The 18865-nt window shown below is 45.8% G+C and overlaps 1 protein-coding gene across 1 annotated transcript in view; it reads left to right on the top strand.

The window, feature by feature from the left end:
• Positions 1 to 17623: 17623 nt before the first annotated feature.
• The window catches only part of ITPKB (inositol-trisphosphate 3-kinase B), a 68630-nt gene continuing 67388 nt past the window's right edge, over positions 17624 to 18865 (top strand). Inside the window, exon 1 of the mRNA XM_061475183.1 lies at positions 17624 to 18049. The gene's annotated coding sequence lies outside the window, so the exon portion shown is untranslated. The remainder of the gene's footprint in view (positions 18050 to 18865) is intronic.

The following is an 18865-nucleotide window of genomic DNA, read 5'->3' as shown; positions in this document are numbered from 1 at the left end:
ATGATGTTGCATACGTGAGATCATCTCCTGGTCCATTCATTCTGGGGTCCACAGAATCATAGAAGATGTGTGTTGATGTATTAGATGGGTAGATGACTGCTCGCTAATGTATGTAGAAATGAGCTAAACATGAGACCAGGCTCAAACAGACAAAGCCAAGGTGGTGAGAAGGGAATGGGAGTTAAATCTGGTTAAGTGTACAGTCACAAAGCAATCAGTGACACATCCAAATCAATGCAATGCAAACAAAGGCTTGCTTTTAAGCACAGGCCCTTTGCAGGCCCATGAAGCAGGAGCCGGACTGCTCCAGTGGATGTGCCTCCAGCCTGTCTGGGGGCAGGAGCAGAGCTGCCCTGGTGCCCTCTGGATCACTGTCTCAATCAGACAGTTCTCCTGCCTCCTTATATATATGTTTTGTGAAGTTTTGTTAAAGAATCAAATGCCTCCTTAGGAGACAAATGCACTGTACCTTTAAGGTTGTTGATATCTCTTTGGCATTCCAGATCTTGGGACAAATCCTTCAGACAATCCCAGGCTCTGAGAAGTCAGCAGACCTGTTCATGTGACTTGGAAAACTGTGAGTTAACACTGCTCTGCTCTGTGTCGAGTCAATGATAAATCAATAGTGACTTTAACTGAAATGAGGTCAGTCCTGAGAAAAAGGGAAAATACATGTCTAGCATCTGTTAAAAATGCATATGACAGACAAAACAAGGCATTCCCCATAACTGTGCAGATCACAGAATCACAGAATGGTTTGGGCTGGAAGGGACCTTAAAGCTCATCCAGTTCCAACCCCTGCCATGGGCAGGGACATCTTCCACTAGACCAGGTTGCTTCAAGCTCTGTCCAGCCTGGCCTTGAACACTGCCAGGGATGGAGCAGCCACAGCTTCTGTCTGCAACCTGTGCCAGCGCCTCAGCACCCTCACAGGGAAGAATTTCTTCCTAATGTCTTATCTCAGTCCCCCCTCTGTCAGTTTAAAGTCCCCCCTTGTCCTGTCCCTACAGGCCCTTGTCTAAAGCCCCACTCCAGGTTTCTTGTCAGCCCTTTAAGCACTGGGAGCTGCTCTAAGGTCTCCCAGGAGCCTTCTGTTCTCCAGGCTGAGCAAGCCCAGCTCTCTCAGCCTGTCTCTATACAGCAGAGGTTCTCCAGCCATCAGAGCATCTTCGTGGCCTCCTCGGGCACTCTCTCCAACAGGTCCAAGGACGAACCTGTATAATTTACTTAGGCACTCTGCTGGTAGTCATCATGGGGAGGACGTGGGTGAGGAATGTTCATTATAAATTAATATTCAAATAAATCCTTGCCCGATAGTATTCCGAAGAGGTTCCCCCCTCACCGCCTGTAAAGAGAATCCTCCTGTATACACTAGGGGGCAGAGGCCTCCTACGCACGGATGTCTAGACGGCTGGGTTTGCTGCCTGGCAGGTACGTCTCGTCCTCAACCCTCTTCCACTGTGTGATAATCCTTTGAGGAGATCTTTATTGTAATCTGATTGCTATGACATACATTAGGTGCTCATATAGCCTCCTGTGGAGAACTCAGCTGTGAAATGTCTTGTGTTGCAAAACTCCGAACACTACCAGAGCAGTTGTTTGGAAGCCACGTTTTTTGCTGGATTTCACCACACTGTTCAGGCACTCAGATTCAGCCCATCTTGTCTCTGCTGGCACAGTTGTATCATGAACAGTGTTCCCGCTGCTGGAGCTACAGCTATAGCAGCAATGGCAAAAAATGTGAGAGAATGTAGGCAAAGATGTGTTTTTCACTCCCTTGAGAGTGAGGTGAAAAGTGTCTTAGATTGATTTTTGTTTTTAAATATAGCAAGGTTTTATCACTATCTATTTCTAAATGTCACTCATGTGCTCATGTTAAGCAGCAGTCTTCCAAAGAATCCGTTGTCATACTTCTGCAAGCTTCTCTGCACAGAAGCGCTTAGAGTAGTTTATTTTACTGACTTTTAGAGTACATTAGTTTGTTTTAAATTCCTTCCCCTTCAGCAGGAGTGGCCATCCCTAAAATAGCCTCTGCTGGCATTTAGTTTATTTAACTTTGCATTAACACCATTTAATCAGGCCTTAAATTAGGTTTTGAACTGATTTAATTAAACTGGTTCCAACCAGTTTGATTTTCAATTCGGCAGTAGCTGAAGAGTTTATTACACTTTAAGATAAATGAAATGAGAGAATTCATACAGGGATTTTCTACTGATCAAACAAGGCAGGTTTAAGGCAAATCTGCCGTTAAACCACTGTGGCTTTTCAAAACCGTGGGGCTTTATTTTTCCTCTAGTACAGTGGAACTGTAGGTAAATTGAGGAAAAAAGCAAAGGAGTCCTTTTATGTATCAGGAAGGTTCAAGCACAGACCTCAGATTAAGGAAATAACAGTAACTAGTACCACCTCATCTTCTCTTCTTCTTTGTAACATCCCCCCCCATATCTGACAAGCATCAGTTGCTTCAAGAAGAACTTCAGGAGTTAAATATTCTTTAAAGTCTGCAAGGTCTTTCACTTTGATAATGAATCATACTCCGTTTTCCATTCCATTGCCATATTATACCCAAATCACCTTGGTGTTCCCATACATACCATGGATGTTTTCACTAACAGTAATATGTGTTCCCAGAGCAGCAGAACTTTGCAGGCAAAGTTCTTAGTCAAAAATTGTCTTCATGAAACACAGTCATACCACAACTCTCACAGATAGCCAGAGTTGACTGTTGGTGATGGATAAGCTCTGTCCATTTAAGCCTGTCTGTATTTGTCTCCGAAAGGCTACATACAGCCTGGAGATCATTTCAGCCAGGGCTGGGCTAAGTACAGCTGCTATTTAACAGCTCACATAATGATATCTGATAGTCAAGGAGGGAGAAACGAAAGAGAACAGCACATAGATCTGTCATTGTCAAGGTGAAGTTAGCTTAGCAGAAAGGCATTACTCAGTGGAGGATTATAGAAGAGAGGATATTGCAAATAAATAAAAAACACAAACATTCATTTGAATACAAGCTACAGGTTTTCCAAAATGACTGTGGTGTCTCTGGAGCTATGTTTGCATTTTCCTAAATCCATATGAGGGACTGGATATTTGCCCAAATAGAAACCAAATTGTGGTCCCAATATAAAGAGGAGGGAAAAATAGCAGAAACACCAATGTGCTGCGATGGAGTCAATGTAAGCACTTGCGCAAAGGGAGGTGCTGCACCAGAATTTGTATCAGTGTTCAGGGATGCACTCTGAATTCCCTCACATGGGCCATCTCCAAAGCAGCCCTGTGAAAATCCAGACCTGGGGCAGGTAGCCTGCTTGTGTTCTGCCTGGTTCAGTCAGGAGCTTTAAATCCGTGGTAAGGGAATCCCAGTGCTCTGTGGCCACATTGCCTGACAGTCACCAAGCAGTTCAATTCCAGCATCTGTGCTGTTGCTGAAGGCAGCACAAAACTCAGGAAGACAGAGGGTGGGTGTAGTGCTGTCAGAAGAGCTGCAGAACCCATCTCCAAAAGACAAAATCACAGTTCTTCATGACATGAAGGGAAGATGCAGTTTCTTCATCTTCCCTATCAAAGCAAATGAGTTTACTCATCCAAATGTCAGTAAGAAACAAATGCAGCACCACAGATACCTGCATGTTAGTTGTGGATGACTTACAGGTTGTATTCAAATGTGACTACAAAGCTGTGGTAAGTGATGTCAAAGTCAGATCTATTATTTAAAAAGAAGAAAGATGCCTTCAGTGGAATTTAGAAAAGGAAACAGCAATGGTGGTGACTTTCTGTATGAGCAAGAGGAGCACATGAGACCAACCTTTCCCATGTACTCATCTGAGACACTTTGGGTCTTGTTTTTGTACACACTGAGCAGACTATTCCACACTTTGTGGTAGTCATGGCGTTCATCAAAGTCATGTCTTTCATTAAGGAAACCAGACTGGTTTCCTTTTAGACATGCAGAAATAGAGACACCAAAAATCACCAGCCAATTTTAAACGTGTTGGTCTTTACCTCTCCCTGCCTTTGTTTCTCATTGGGAATGATGATACTCATCCTGAGCAAGAAGTGCCATGAGGCACCCACTCCGGGGAGTGAAGAGCAAAGTGCTATGTCGTGAGTGTAGATACCCACTGTGCTGCATACAATGCCAACACTGAGATCATTTCTCACCCACCTCTGCTTTTCTCCCTGAACAGCGTTTCTGTCTCCTGTGTCTTTCTCAGAGCTTTTCACACTCCTGTTTATTCCAACATTTATACAGGCGGTTCCATAACAACATCAGATTCATTTAATTTTTCCACCTGGTGCAGCTATCTTAAAAGCAGTTAAATCATTTCACCTCTTAAAGTAATTTCCTGTCTCAGAAAGCCAGTGTGACACTTTTTACAGGCGCAAAGCCTACTCTGCTTATTCAGGGAAGATTCCTCGTGAATGCTGAATCAAGTCTAGCCTCCAGATCCCAATCTGTAGTTGAAGCACTCAGTGACACAGCAGATGCACTCAGCAGGTGATGGCAGATGAGTTTTCCTAGACCTTGAAAAGGTGAACTTGTTCCCACTGCAGAAATTATATCTGAACACAGAACCTCTGTTTGATTCTATCTCAGTACTGAGCTAATGTCTCTAATGGTCTCTTGTGCTCTTCTTATAGGGAGAAGAGCCTTTAACCAGTAGAACCAGAGCACTTTTGCTGCAGAAGTGGGAGATTTGAGCAGCAGGGAGAGAAGAGCTTGTGGCTTGGGCACTGATCTAGGATACTAATAGTCTAGGCTCCTCCCTAGTTCCTTCACAAACTCCCTAAAGGTTCCTACAACACAGAGACAGGAACCTTTCCGAGGCTCAACTTGTTCCTTAGAGAGTAAACTCTTGGACAGAGAGACTCTTGCCTATGATATACATGTGTTTTTCACTTACGTCAGTGAAGTTCTGACTCTTAAGGTTATTTGAATACATTTGCAGCTTCGTGGCTGAGCCAAATAAATCAGAGTTGAGCTGAAATCAGTCTGAACTGATCCACAGCAGAGATATCTGGGGTTTATTTGCATTCACGAGAAAAACTGTAAAATGTTGCTCTGAGGTGTGGAACATACTTGAATAGTCCCCAAATTAAATCTGTCCTTCTTAAAATACTTAAGAGTGAAAACAAGTTAAATAGCATTCTAAAAGTGCTGATGGTAGTGGCCACCTTTTTCGCAAACACAAGGACTTGTGTAGGCAGTGTAAAACTCACATCTGAATATCTTCTCCACAGCTCCTGTTTCTCTTCTTGAAGCTGTTCTACGTCCACCAGATTCAGTCAAAGTGAAGCTCCTTGCCTAATGTTGGGATTTGTTTTGTCTTGTGCTTTGATCTTGTTGCAAAGCCAATACATTTCTGACATGCTGAAATAGCTCCTTTTAGTGTTAACAACATTAATGTAGTTTTTGGTTCAGTCAAACTACACTGCAAAGCTGATGGATGGTTAATCATCCTAAGAATGTGCTGAAAGAAGCCAGTGGTCACCATCTCTTCCTGTTCTTTGTTGGTTTATTTGAATTATCCAATGGATTCCTATAAATAAGATATAATCTTCTATTGAAATCTGAGAGAGTGTGGAAAAAGCACACAAATAATACCATCCTCCTGGGGACTTTTCTAAGAAGGACTTCACCTTTCTTTATTATGAAATAAAACTTATGCTCAAGGAGTGTACCAAATACTTTGTCCTAAACTTTAGCTTCCAGTCCTGGGAGGCTTTTTGCTGCAAAATATTTAGTGTGAAGTCTGAAACAAGTGTAAGTTGACTCATGGAAGAAAGATTGAATCATAAAGAATAGCTACTTGAACATACACACCAATGAACCCAAGCACCTGTGAATTGTAAAACTGACTCTAAACACCACATGAACTGACCACTCTCCACCAAGGGAGAAGGAAGAGCTAAAAAGTGGAGAAGAGCTAAAAGTTGGGACAAAGAATGGATAATCCAAAATCCTTTAACTCTGCCTCCTTCAAAACCAAACTGCAATCCAGTTTGGGACAGCGGTCCTGAGAAAACACATCAGGCTTCTGAATAGGGATCATATGGCAAGATGGAGCTCTAAACTGATACCTGCATGGTTGCACTGTCCATCTTGTCCCAAAGAGTAATGCATCTTTCTTCACCTTTTCCTAATGTTTTTCTGTGCTTCTTTCTCCCTTGTCATCCTAACTCAGGGTGTGTCCTGCCAGATACTGAGCTCACTGTGGTGCTTGTGTTGATGAATGCTGAGTGCCTTGTGCTGTCAGAAGGACTGCCCTCACCGCTCCAAATGCTCAGAGCTCTGCTATTTGCAGCTTCAGACTTATCTGTTCAGTCATCCTGTTTACATCACATTGGCTTGTTAAAAAGAAAGGCTGTCCAGTATGCTTACCTTAAATATTGGTGAGGAAAAGATAGGCCCTTTTTATAGGGTGACAGGACAACAGCAAATGGCTTTAAGCTGAAAGAGGCAGGGGGTGGAACTACATGATCTTTAAGGTCTTTTCCAGCCCAAACCATTCATTCTATGACTCTCTGATATCTACCCAGTGGAAACTGATTTGAATTCAGTAGATTATTTTGTACCTTGTATGTAAATCCTTGCTTTCAATTTTTGAATAGTACAAGTGAAAATAGGAGATACGTTCCTTGGAGACAGGGCTTGAAGGGATTTTGAACTGAATTCTGAAAGAGAGAACTTGATCAGTTTCTACCCTAGAGGCAACTGAATTTCTAACCTAGGTGTACAGTGTAAAGCCTAGTCCATAGCCCGTGTAATCAGTAGGTGTTTTTCTATGGATGTAACTGGGTAACACATGCAGCCTATAATCTGTGTTTCCTGCTACAGTTGTTAGCCTTTTGGAGATTTTTCATGGGTTACCTAAATGCCACAGAAAGAGACAAAACTTAATTCAGATGTGTTATAACCCACTTTATGGGATGCTTCCCAGGGGCTGATTTGCTTTATTATTCTCAAACTATGATGATTATTTCCAGTGCAACCAAAATTAATTAAAGGCTTTCAAATCCCACTGACACTCAGAATCACTGCAATAATTTTGCATTTACTTATGAAAAAGCTTCCATAATTGTAACTGCTTAAACATAGTAATAGAAAATATTTGACTATAATCTCATCATTCTGTAATGATTTGAAAAACTGAGTGCTGTCATAGCTATTCTAAATCAGTTTGCCTACAATACAGTTAATGTCTCAGTTCAACAAAATCAACCCAAACTCATCAACGTTTATGCTCATGGCATGTTATATACACTCTGAAATGTATGATAATTAAAGTGGAAATCAACCATCAGAGTTACTCCCAGACCAACCCATCAAGACTGCCCTCTCAAAGGCAGCATTTATCATTGAGAATGGGTTAGACCAGATGTATGCTTTTAAAACTGATCTGTTGCTGGAGACAGAACTTTACAAAACCTCAGGTTTTAGAGAATTCAAGACTGCACCTTCCTGTTTCATGAGTTACTGTACCAGGCAAACACCTCTGATTAACCCCAAACTGGAGAAAAACCCCTCTGAGAATCATTTAAGCATTAATAATGAGAGGGCACAGTTTTGACAGAGAAAAAGATGAGAGCTGTTGATCCGTTTTTAACAGAATATGAAGTGCAATATTGACTTCGGGCTCTACCCACTTCTGTAAACCTGGGAGGTAACATCTGTTAACAACTGCCAGGCAAATGTCATCAACTATGAAGTGTCCTGCACCCTCCCTGCAAAGATCCTCAGCCTTCTTTTTCCAAAGTGGCCAAAAAACCTGAGACACGTTTCCATGTAAAGGCAACTGTAACACGTGTTCACATTGACTGCTGCCATTTGAGGGACTCTAACCTTCCATGTCTCATCTGAAACAATGATCTTTCTCTGATCACCTTTGGACACTGAAGCTGCCCAGAATCACTTTTCCTTTGAGGTAAAAGGGATGAACCCCTGCTTTGCCAAGGCTGTAAGGACTCCCGTGGTTCTCGTAGTATGTTTTTCTTGGATGCACTGCAACTGTAGATGCTACTCAAGGCCTTGCCATGGAAGTTATTTTTTCCACTAAAGAGCAAACAAGCTGAGGAATATGGGAAAACAGAGGCAAGTAGCCTTCCATTGCTGTGCAGAGACACAGCTGGCCAGCAGCCAGCAAAGCCATCACTGCAGTTGTGTGGTTTAAAAGAATAAAAGAGGAATGTAATATTTGATGACAACCTAGTGTCAGAGTCCATGACATCACCTGCTTCCAGCTGCTGATGCGTCATGTGAAAGAAATGAATTTGGACATGGAAGAGTGTGAACCTAACTACCAGGAAAAGTAACTGCATTCAGAAAGGAAGTTGGAGGGAAGGATTTATCCACTGTTTGGTTAAATTAAATTACTTTACAACTGCTCCAACTCCCAATTCCCTCTGTCCCTGTCAGATTCATTACTAAATCCTCACAGCCTCATTGCACTCATATATGATTCAGTCTTTCGGTTTCCCCATGAGCAGAACTGGCCATCATCTTGATTGAGGGGAGGTGGGAAAATGGCATGGAGGGAAAATACAACTACTAACAATTTAGGAGTCAAAGTACCTGGCATGTGTCTCAAGAACTCTGGGGGGGCTTCCAAGGGCACTTACCACTTCCAGTATCATGGGTGTTTTGGTGCTCTCATTCTCCTTATCTCAACTTCCAGAAATATTCCTGAGAGTTTACCAAATCTCTCTATACTCATCACTTCCCATCCAGATCGATTTCCATGGGAAAGGAAAGAAGATGGGATTGTGACAGTGCAGGTACTTCAGGGCTTTTGAGTCAAGGGTTGGAAAGCGTAAGGCCAGGTTGGACAGAGCCCTGGGTGACATGGTCTAGTGTGAGGTGTCCCTGCCCATGGCAGGGGATAGGAACAGGATGATCTTGAGGTCCTTTCCAACACAAACCATTCTGTGATTCTATGATTCTATGATTCTGTGTTACGTAAAAATCTCTGCAGGTGAGATCACTATTTAGACAGTAAATCTGATGGCTGGCATTTTGTTAGTTGTTAGAATTCACCTCCTAGTGTCCAGCGGTCTCAAGTGTGCAAAGGAAACCCTGCTGCAAAAAAATGGAAGTTGATTTTTAGAAGACTAGAGTTTTACTTGTTATTCTGAAATCCCTCCCATTGTCTCTCCAGCAACTATGATGGAATGACATCCAGAGGAGAGCAGGGTCCAGCCTGCTGAGCAGGACAGCTCTGTTGAGCTCCATTCTTTGGTTCATCGGCAATCTCTCTCAGAGGTTTCAGGTCTGAGTATGCCCATGTGATGTTCCCTCCAAATCATGTGGTGTTGCCTCCCTGCCTAAGTCGGCAGCCTCATAGGGTCTGTTCCTGCAAAGGATCCAAATTTCCACTTGTCTAAAGTCTGTTCCATCAAGTGTAATAAATCTCAGCCTGCCCCATTTTTCCTCCACGTGTCTTTTTGACATAATAAAAATGGTAGATGTTTCCCTTACGACTACTGTTGCTAGTGACACAAATGGCACCTCTCACTGGATCCTGTAAGCCTTGTTCAGCCCCAACCATTGCCTTCACAGGGAAGAAGAGGAATTAAGCAAACTGTCTCTTAATGATAGATATGGCTGTGAAAAAGAACAGTATTTCATTGTTTCAACATTTTGTTTCTCTTAGGAAATGTCAGGCATGTGAAACAGAAGGAAACAAAGTGGTTGGGTGTTGGTTTAGGGTTTTTTTTATGTAAAACACACTTGCAGTCCAGTCCAGAAATGGCCCTGAGAAGAGTTAAAGAAATTTGCTTGTGTAGCTGAGGAATGAAGTGAGTATCTCTGCCAACAAACAGTGGGTGTTTCCAGGATACTGTCTCTCATATCAGAAAGGGTCATTTCAAGACATTTCCCTGGCAGCTCTTATTAATCTCCTTCTCTCTGAGCCAGAAGAGAGGAAGATGTCAGGCAGCTGAGCTCTTGCACTGTTCCTATTCTCCTATGCAGGTCAATGCTGTCATCAGCCAGCAGGAGAGAACGTAAGGGAACTGGTGAACCTCTAACATTTAGAATCTGGTTCAGACAACAAGGGCTACAGGGCTCTATAAGCACCTCTGGAAAGGAGGAGAGCAAAGGATTGAAGAATAGTAGAAAGTTAATTCAGGGGTTCTGCTGAAGACTTGCAGGCTGCACACCTCTCCTGTCCTTGCTTTTCCATCTCATTAACTTACTCTAAGCAATTAGGTGAATTCCCCTGGAAGAAGAGAGCAGCCAGCTGGAACTCTGTAGTATCTATCCAGCAGGAAGTGGGGAGCAAATACATAATATCCAGGAACCCATTAGAGCTGCAGTCTAGCCCATCAGCTCTCATTCAGCAGATTGGATGGTAATGTCTCCTTTCTGAACCAGATCTTCACCTTCCCCAGATCTAATGGCTTTTTAAATACATAATTTCAATCAGCTGTTAGTACCAGCCAGACCATGAAGTATCTTTCACCTTTTCCAAAAGAAAAGAAGAATGGGAAGGCCCTTGCTTGGAGCCCAGGGAGTTGTGAATAATGGCAAACTTCATGGTGAGGTGAGGGTCCATCCCAACTCTTGAAATCTGCTTTCTTACAGGCACCTAAATGTGGGCTTAAATGCTTCAATTTGCTTACACAGGGGTGAAAACTCCAGGTGTAGCAACTGTAGTAGTAGAGTGGGAAATGTCAGTGATCTGAAACTCTGTAGTCTGCAGCGATGGCTTAAAAATCCTAGATGTGTGCCCTTTCAGGGATAAGTAACTCCACTCATCTAGGAGCAACCTGGAACTACTTGGGGGAGCTGGAAGGGCAGCACAAGAGGGAGCCTGGTCCTGGACATACTAGATGAAGGAGGTGGGAGCATAGCAAGGAGAACTATGCTGCACTGCTGAATTTACTGCTCGAATCCAGAACCAGGAAGGCAGCTCAGGGAGCAGACAGCTCCAGGAGTGGATGTCTCCAGAGCAGAGGCAGGGGGCAGCAGGGAGACACAGCTGTGGCTAGAACTAGGTGGGGATGGAGAAGCTGCTCTTGGTACTGTTAAAATGAACTCTACTATGCCTGCGCACGTGGGTATGTATGTATGGAGACTTGTTATAGGGCTCAAAATCTCCCTAGGTGGACGTGTGTGCTGTTCTTTCCATAAGGGCTTTCCTTACCTCTAGCTTAGAGGGACAGCACGATCCAGTGTACAGATCTCAGTCTGTCTGGGAAAGATGTTCTTGCTTGAAACAATTTTATATGCTAGGGCTGGTGTTTTCCAGTGCCTGCTATAATAGAGCTGCTTTTCAGGGTCAGGCTCTGCTGACCTTTGCAGTTTGTTGTGTGGCAATAAACAGAGCTACGTACAGAAAATAGCACAGATAGAGCACTGTTGTCTGGCAACATCATTTAGGAATATTTCCATAGCTCCATTCCTTTAGCCATTCAAAATTATCAAGAATCAGTTTAGATCTGCCAGATTATTAAACTGTGCTGCACTTATTCAAAGCTCAGCTTTTCCCCTTTCACAGACATAGGAACACACAAAGGTAAACCTCTGTCCATCATAGAAATATTATGGTAAATCCTTAAAATTTATTATTGTATTATAGGCAAAAATAGACCCTTGGAGAGAGCCAAAAGGCTTTATTTTAAATTAAATGCCCACAGCCCAGTATGGGCTTTAAAACTCTTAACCATGTCCTCTTCTGTGCCCTCTTCCAGCTTTTCAGAACACAGAGATCACTAGTTGCAGAGTGGAAACTTGGACAGCATTTCTTGTGATTCCATGTTCATCTTGTCCCTAAAAGGTGCAGTGGAATCTCACAGGGCTGGAAGCTGAATATCCCCATCGTATCCCACCAAACCCAACCCAGTCTCTGTGACACACTGCACACTTAAAAACCAGCTTGTGTTTTTCCTGCTGGGATCGTAGCTATCTCAAACACATGCAAAGCTGCCCAATTATGGTTATATTCACACTGTAGTGGAATAACTGTGACCCAGAAGAAGGAAAAACCTCTTCAGACAATGAAGCAGTATTTGAATTCTGTTTTATCCCCTCAACCACAGACCCAGGTACAACTTTTAGGAGCCTCAGGGTCCAATGGGGAAGGATTACCCTTTACAATCTTATTTTTACTTAACCTCAGTAAAACTCAGTACATACTTTGTGTGATCCTAGTGCCTCTCATTCAGTATGTGCAATGAAAAAGGGAACATTAATGCTGAATCAGGGCTTACTCCCCAGATATGCACGTTTATATTCTTGTTATCATCCAGCGTGCCATTGTAAAGGCGTGCTGCAGCACAGGGCACACAGCTGTGGTACACACCAACTGCGTGGCTGGGCTCTTCTCTGGCACCAGGAAAACCAAGGAAGGGTGGCACTGAAACTGCTGGTCATATCCAGACTTAAACCCAGTGGGCATTCACATCAGACCTTCACATCTTCATCCTTGGGAGTTTACTTGCTAAGGGAAAACCAAAGGTACTTCTGGCATATATGCATTGCATCAGGAGGAAATATAACATCCTGTGCTTGTTCTAGGGTTCCTAAACTTTCTTGCCTATCATGTGTGTATATAATTCCTTATCAGAGTCCCTTGCTGTGCCTAATATATTCTATACATACATTAATATTTTCCGTGCATACATTTTTAATCTCTTCAGTTCTGTAATAGTTCTTCAAAGTCCTGCTGTAAAACCTGGAGCCAAACTGATGTTCTTCACCCAGCACTAACACTCTGCACATGCGTGCTCTGCATGGATATATCAGATGTATGCACCCCTTCCTCCAAGGAACCCACATGAACTTCAGGCAGGTCACAGCCACAAATACTGTAGAAGATAGAGGATGTCTCCCTGTTTCACAGGTGAGTGAAACAAGGCAGAGAGGCACTAAGCCCCACTGCTAACACCCTACAACATGGCTGGGGCAGAGCCAGGAACAGACCTCTGAGATCTTTAGCTTTCTTGGCTGCACTGAGCCGTATCACTTGGTACAGTACAGGGTGAGGTGCAGGCAGGAATGTGTGGGGGAAGCTCCCAGAGAACAGAATTGATTCCATTATGCTCTGGGTGGAGGTACAAGCTCAGGCAGAATTGAGTACAGTACACAGACTGCCCTAAATTACATTGACTTGCCACAGGTGTCTCTGCATGGTGTTCCTGCTCTGAACAAGAGCTGGAACAGAATATACTAACCAGTCACTGCTTCATTCTGTCATTATAGGTGTTCCTGTAGGAGAGCAGGAGGGGGAAAATGACTAGATAACCCAGCTCAGAGGCTGCTGACAGCTGGGAAAACCAGCATCTTTCTAACCTGTTTTACCTCTGAAGCAATGCAAAGGGGCTGGTGCAAGATAAAACATCCAGAGCCCTTTTCTCAGGCCTCCAGCCATCCCAGAATCGTGCCGTGCCTGTGACAGTCACAACGCAGACAGTTCCCAGCATGTAATTCAGTGCTGTGCTTCCTTTTGAGTCTTCTGTGGTAAAATACTAGCCTGTTTTATTCTCCATCACACTGGCATAAGCATGAACATAAAGTAAATCTGCTGACTGTAGAATTACTCTGTGTTCATCCATTTCTTTCTATATTTTACATGATTGAAAGATTCAGCTCACTGGTGAGGAAATGCTGTAAAATACTGGCTTCCACTGCAAGGATGCTGATGGTCTTTCTGATACTGAACTGGATGAGCAGTGACAGTTTGGACAACTCATCTTTGAAACACACTGAAGGCTGTCTTGTCCACCCAGTTCAAAACATGACAGAGAGTAATAATTTAAAAAATGAAGCTTATAATAAAAGAAGAATGGAAGGAGGAGGGTACTTTAGAGTAGTAGTTGTTTTGTTATTAGATTGTTATGATTTTGTCTGTTTCTTTCTTTTTACAATTGGATTGATTGTGGTTCATTCTGTCCTGTTCATTCTTTGTCCTGTTCAGAGCCCACACCATATCAATTGAGTGCCTCCAAGGATTTAAGTGAATAGGATGACCAGTATCTATCATGCAGCTGTACTCCCCTCTTCATGGAAGGAGGTATTTCTGCAGGACAGGACCTCACTTTGGTAAGGTATTTTGGTTTGGGGTTTTTTTTCCATTGTTATTGAGGTTTGGATTGGGGAAGGTGTTTTTTTTTGCCTGGAGAAGAGAAGCTGCATGGAGACCTCGTGGCAGCCTTCCAGTATCTGAAGGGGGCCTCAGGGGTGCTGGGGAGGGACTCTTCATTAGGGGCTGTAATGATAGGACAAGGGGAAATGGGTTAAACCTTAAAAGGGGGAAATTTAAGTTAGATATAATGAAGAAATTCCCTACTGTTAGAGTGGTGAGACACTAGCACAGGCTGCCAAAGGAAGCTGTGAATGCTCCATCCCTGGAGGTGTTTAAGGCCAGGTTGGACAGCACGTGGAGGAACCTGGTCTAGCGGAAGGTGTCCCTGCCCATGGCAGGGGGTTGTAACTGGATGAGCTTTAAAGTCCCTTCCAACTCAAACCATTCTATGATTTTTTAAATTAATACATGTCTCTCTCAGTTTTCCCTAAAGAAAACAGGTCAGGGGAAGGAATATACCAAGCACTTAGAACACATCTCTATTCCCAAGCCCCAGGCCCTCACGATGCGAGCATCATCTTCATCTTCACACTCTGGTGACTTTTAGGATGCTATCCAAAGGCTCAGCATGGCAAGCCTCAAGATGTGGACACAGACCTTGACTCCAGAGGAAGAGGGTGTATAAAGTAGCAAAGGACAGTTCTGCCTGTGTTTGAGAGGGTCACCAGCACCATATGGGTCTGCCAGGGCCCCCCTAGCTGTGGAGGGCTCTGTCCAGGAGAAGGTTTTAGCAATACTGAAAGCAAAACGTTAGGTAGGGTCACAGCAGAGGCTGAAAGGAGTAAAATAGCCTTGGCTGTACTGCCTGCTTTTCCTATCCAGCATTTGCTTCCTGCGCAGCTGGTCCCCACTCCTGCCCAATAGCCCTCTCATCCAGCTCCTGCTGCAAGAGCCACCCCTCCCACCAGCAGCCAAACCTCCTTTCCAACACATACCCACACACAGCAGGGCCTGTGCTGCTGCCCCTACAAACAGCCACCACCCCACAGCTGTGATAGCTCTTTCCCCAAATGCTTATAGCCTGTGGGTCAGTTGGAGATGTTACACAGTAAGGACAGGTCCGTGCCCTTCTGTAAGTGTGTCCTTGCTTGATTTCAGGATTAAATACATGCTGCAGTGAATGGGTATATGCCCTTCCTACATGAAAGATCTTTTTCATTTTAATGGCCTCACTGTCTTGCATAAGGACAAGTTCCCACACAGAAGCTGGCCAGATCAGCTGTTTGCCTTAACCCAGCCTGTCTTCAGCATCCTCAAGCACTGCGATGATTTTCTTTGGAAGCAGGACATATAAATTCAAATGAAGAACATGGCTTAAGGAGAAGCAAGATCTTTTAAGACCCAACATTGGACTTCCACTTGAGGAATGTGCACTGAGATTGCAAGTGAGTCAGGGTGGAACCATCTTTTTGTTCTCTTTGAACAGCACCTAATGCGACAGTGCCAAAGCCACGGAGAAGGCTTCTTGGCAGCACCAAGCAACTACAGCAGAACTGGTGCCTGGCGACCTCCGTCTGTGTCTGTGAAAGAAACTTTTCTTCTTTCTTGCCTCCATCCTTGTCCCTGGATTGGACAAGCAACCTGTTTCCATGCTTTCCATTTAGGCTAACCTCAGACATGTGGTTTCCACTTGATTGAAAACAAGTGTGCTGGAAGCTGTCTGCTTTTTCTTCACTCTATGAGGTGGACTGCTGCCTGGCTCCAGTCTGGAAACAATTATTTCCCTCTTGTACCTACCCATTATGAAAAGTCAAAGGCTTATCCCTGGACTTTTTCCCCTTTCCACATTTATTAGGTGCTTCTTTCATAAAGAAAAGCTTGTAATTGCATATAATGCCCACAGAACAGCTCTAGATCTAGATGTCACATGTTTCTGCTGCATGACTAAAATGCTGCTGTGTTTTAAGGCCAGGTTTCCCTTAGGGAGTTTTGTATCAGTCACTGTGCCACAGGGAATTCACCACTGGTGATAGGGTAGGATGGATGTCTGATGGTGCTTGACTATGTGGGACTTTAAGAAAGGGCTTTAAGCACTCATTGTGGTTACACTGGTGTAAATACTCTTAACCCCAAAGGCTGGTCAAAACATCCACACACAGATACGTGCAGTGCTTGCAAGCCTGTGCAGAGGCTGTTAGCGTAGCACAGTGCAGCTGTTTTACAAAAAGGAGATACCTGCCTTTTTGTACTCTGGATTTATTATTTCTTCCAAATGTTCCCACTTTTTGGTGTGTGTCTGCAGACACGAGGGAACGGGAGCAACAGATGACCAGAAACTGCAGATATTTGCACACAGGGGGAAGCTTGTGCCCATGAATAGTGCCATTATACTCAGCACTTTGCTGAGAAAGATTGATCACATACTTTATTTAATGAAAGACTAGTTAGTTCCTGACTGAGCACAGACACTGAGGAAACGGGTTGGAGTGGAAAGAGTCTAAAAATCCCTGTTCCTGCACTGAATTCAAAATAGCATTTCTTTTACTGGAAAAACAAACATAAGCTCATTTTGGGTGTCTCTGTCTGTCTGCCTGTGGGATTGGCAATCCACACCTTCTGCAGATCCGGAGATCTGCCCCTGTTTATGTTCTAGAGGTTATGTCTTAATTACATCTGTCTTAATTACAAGGAGCCAATCTGCTGTGACATCAGTTCCCCTCTCTAGGGGAAATTCCTAACTGGGAAATCCTAGCAGATACAGATTTCTGCTGTTCTTTTCTTCCCCTCTCCCTCCCCCTTGGCCATTGCAGACCAACCCCAAAACTGCATCTGGGCTTGACCTTGAAGGCTCCTTTGAGAGCGAATGGCAGTGCCTGCTCTCCCGAAGTGCTGACGTACAGACAACTGTTTCCAATGATCTATCTTCATACAGAAATCATGTTGTACCATAGCCAAGGCCCTGCTCCCTCTGCCAAGCGGTACCCGTGCCTGGGGGCCGCGGGAGCTCAGGAAGAGCTGTCTGTGGCCTACCAAGGGCAGTGGCCAGCACAGGTTAGCTACGGCCCTGCCTAAACCTGGAGCAATGCAACGGCGAGAGGATGTGCCTACAACCGAGAGGATGTGCCTACAGCGCTGGTGTTTGGCGTCTGGAGCTGTGGGGGTCATCTCACTGCCACGGGACGCGCTCACCCGAAGCCGTGCCGCCGGGCAGGGGGTGCTTTGCACCAGCCTAGCTCGGGTGCGGATGCCCAAGTGCTGAAGAGCAGCAGGTCGAGGGGGACGGTGGCTGTGTCTGGGGAGGGGGATCCGCGCCGAAGGGCTGTGCTGCTCCGTGCCTTCGGGCTGGGCGCCTGCGGCCGCGGAGGCCGCTAGCTCCGCGTTCCGGGGATGCGCGTGGAGCGGGATGCCACGGCGGGATGCGGGAAGGGGGAAGCTGGGGGGATGCCAGGCAGGGGGATACCCCCACCCCGGGACCGGCCGGCGCTGGAAAACAGCTTCGTGTGTCTTTAACCCACAGCGGCCAGCACGCGGCGGCGGTGTGTTTTTTTTTCCTCTCTTAGTTAACAATGGAAACTTTTTTTTTCTCAGTATTTCCCTGCAGCCGAGCGAGCAGAGAGAGAAAAAAAAAAAGAAACTTGTTCCGCTGAGTTCAACCCCAGACAGGCTCACAACTTCCTTCCTGCTCTCCTACCCCCTCCCTCCGCTCTCCTCCTCCTCGCCTCTCCTCTCCTTCTCCTCCTTCTCCTCCTCCTCCTCCACCTCCTCTCTCCGCCTTTCCAGCCGCACAGGGAGCGGGCACCGGGGCCGCGGAGCGGACCTGGCCGGAGCGCGGAGCCACCCGCGCAGTCTCCGCAGCCGAAGCGCGAAGCGGGGGAACCCGGCGTCCCCCGGCCCGTTCGCTGCCGCGCAGGGGGAGGAAGCCCGGCTGGACCCGCGGAACGAGTCCCGCGCCCGCGGAGATGGGTCCCGCTGCGCCCCGCGGCCGGCGGCGGCACTGAGGGAGGCGCGGATCCTGCCCCCAGGTAAGCGGCTTGGGACACACACACTGGACGGGGACGTGGCCGACCCCTCGGCCGGGGCACCCTCGAGCTGCCGCCCCGGGGAGGAAGGGACGAGGTGGGGCCCTGGCGGAGGGGCAGGGGGGTGCCCCGGGGCCGAGCGGGCTGTCCCGCACCCGGTATATGGCTGAGGAGCTTGTGCTGGTGCTCGCTTAGCTGAGAGCGTTGCAGTGCCGGGGATCACTGCAGAGAGTGGGTGTCCGCGCTGCCCGGGCTCTGCTGAGCCGCACGCTGCCTCCCAGCAGTGCCTGGAGGGATGGGGAGCCTTTAGTCACTGCGGACTGTGCTTGGACCTGTGGGCATTTACCTGCAAGGAGGCGCACGGGGAGGCACAGGGCTACCCCTGACAGCATCACACACATGTGCTGCCAGAGACGTGTACACCCATAGCCAGAGTTAGCACACGTGTGTAAACATGCCTGCACACTCATGTAGCCAGCGTGTTTGTGTACACCTTGTAAGTTCCCATGCCCCAGCATGGGATGGGGATTGCAGCTCCAGTGGCACATGGAGCAGACGGGCATGAAGGAAGGTATACTGAAGTGCAGAGGGCACAGAGAGCCACCTACAGAAGTCAAGTCTCTCACACGCTTACACACACAAAACAGAGCAGACACCACCACGCATCTCTTTGTGGGGTCTGGCTGTGACTTAGAGGCGTGTGCAGTAAAGGCAGATGAGCACAGGGGAGGCATGTATAGACAGGGAATGCGTGAAGATATGCAAAGCCGTGTGTGTTGTTGCACATGGTAGGTTATGGCAGTGGTGGAGACGTGGTCC

This window comes from Pezoporus flaviventris, unplaced genomic scaffold, assembly GCF_033815535.1.
Source record: "Pezoporus flaviventris isolate CSIRO_AGI_PZ_B2104156 unplaced genomic scaffold, CSIRO_AGI_Pfla_v1 ptg000083l, whole genome shotgun sequence".
Classification (NCBI taxonomy): Eukaryota; Metazoa; Chordata; class Aves; order Psittaciformes; family Psittacidae; genus Pezoporus; species Pezoporus flaviventris.
This window is presented reverse-complemented; position numbering and strand designations above follow the sequence as displayed.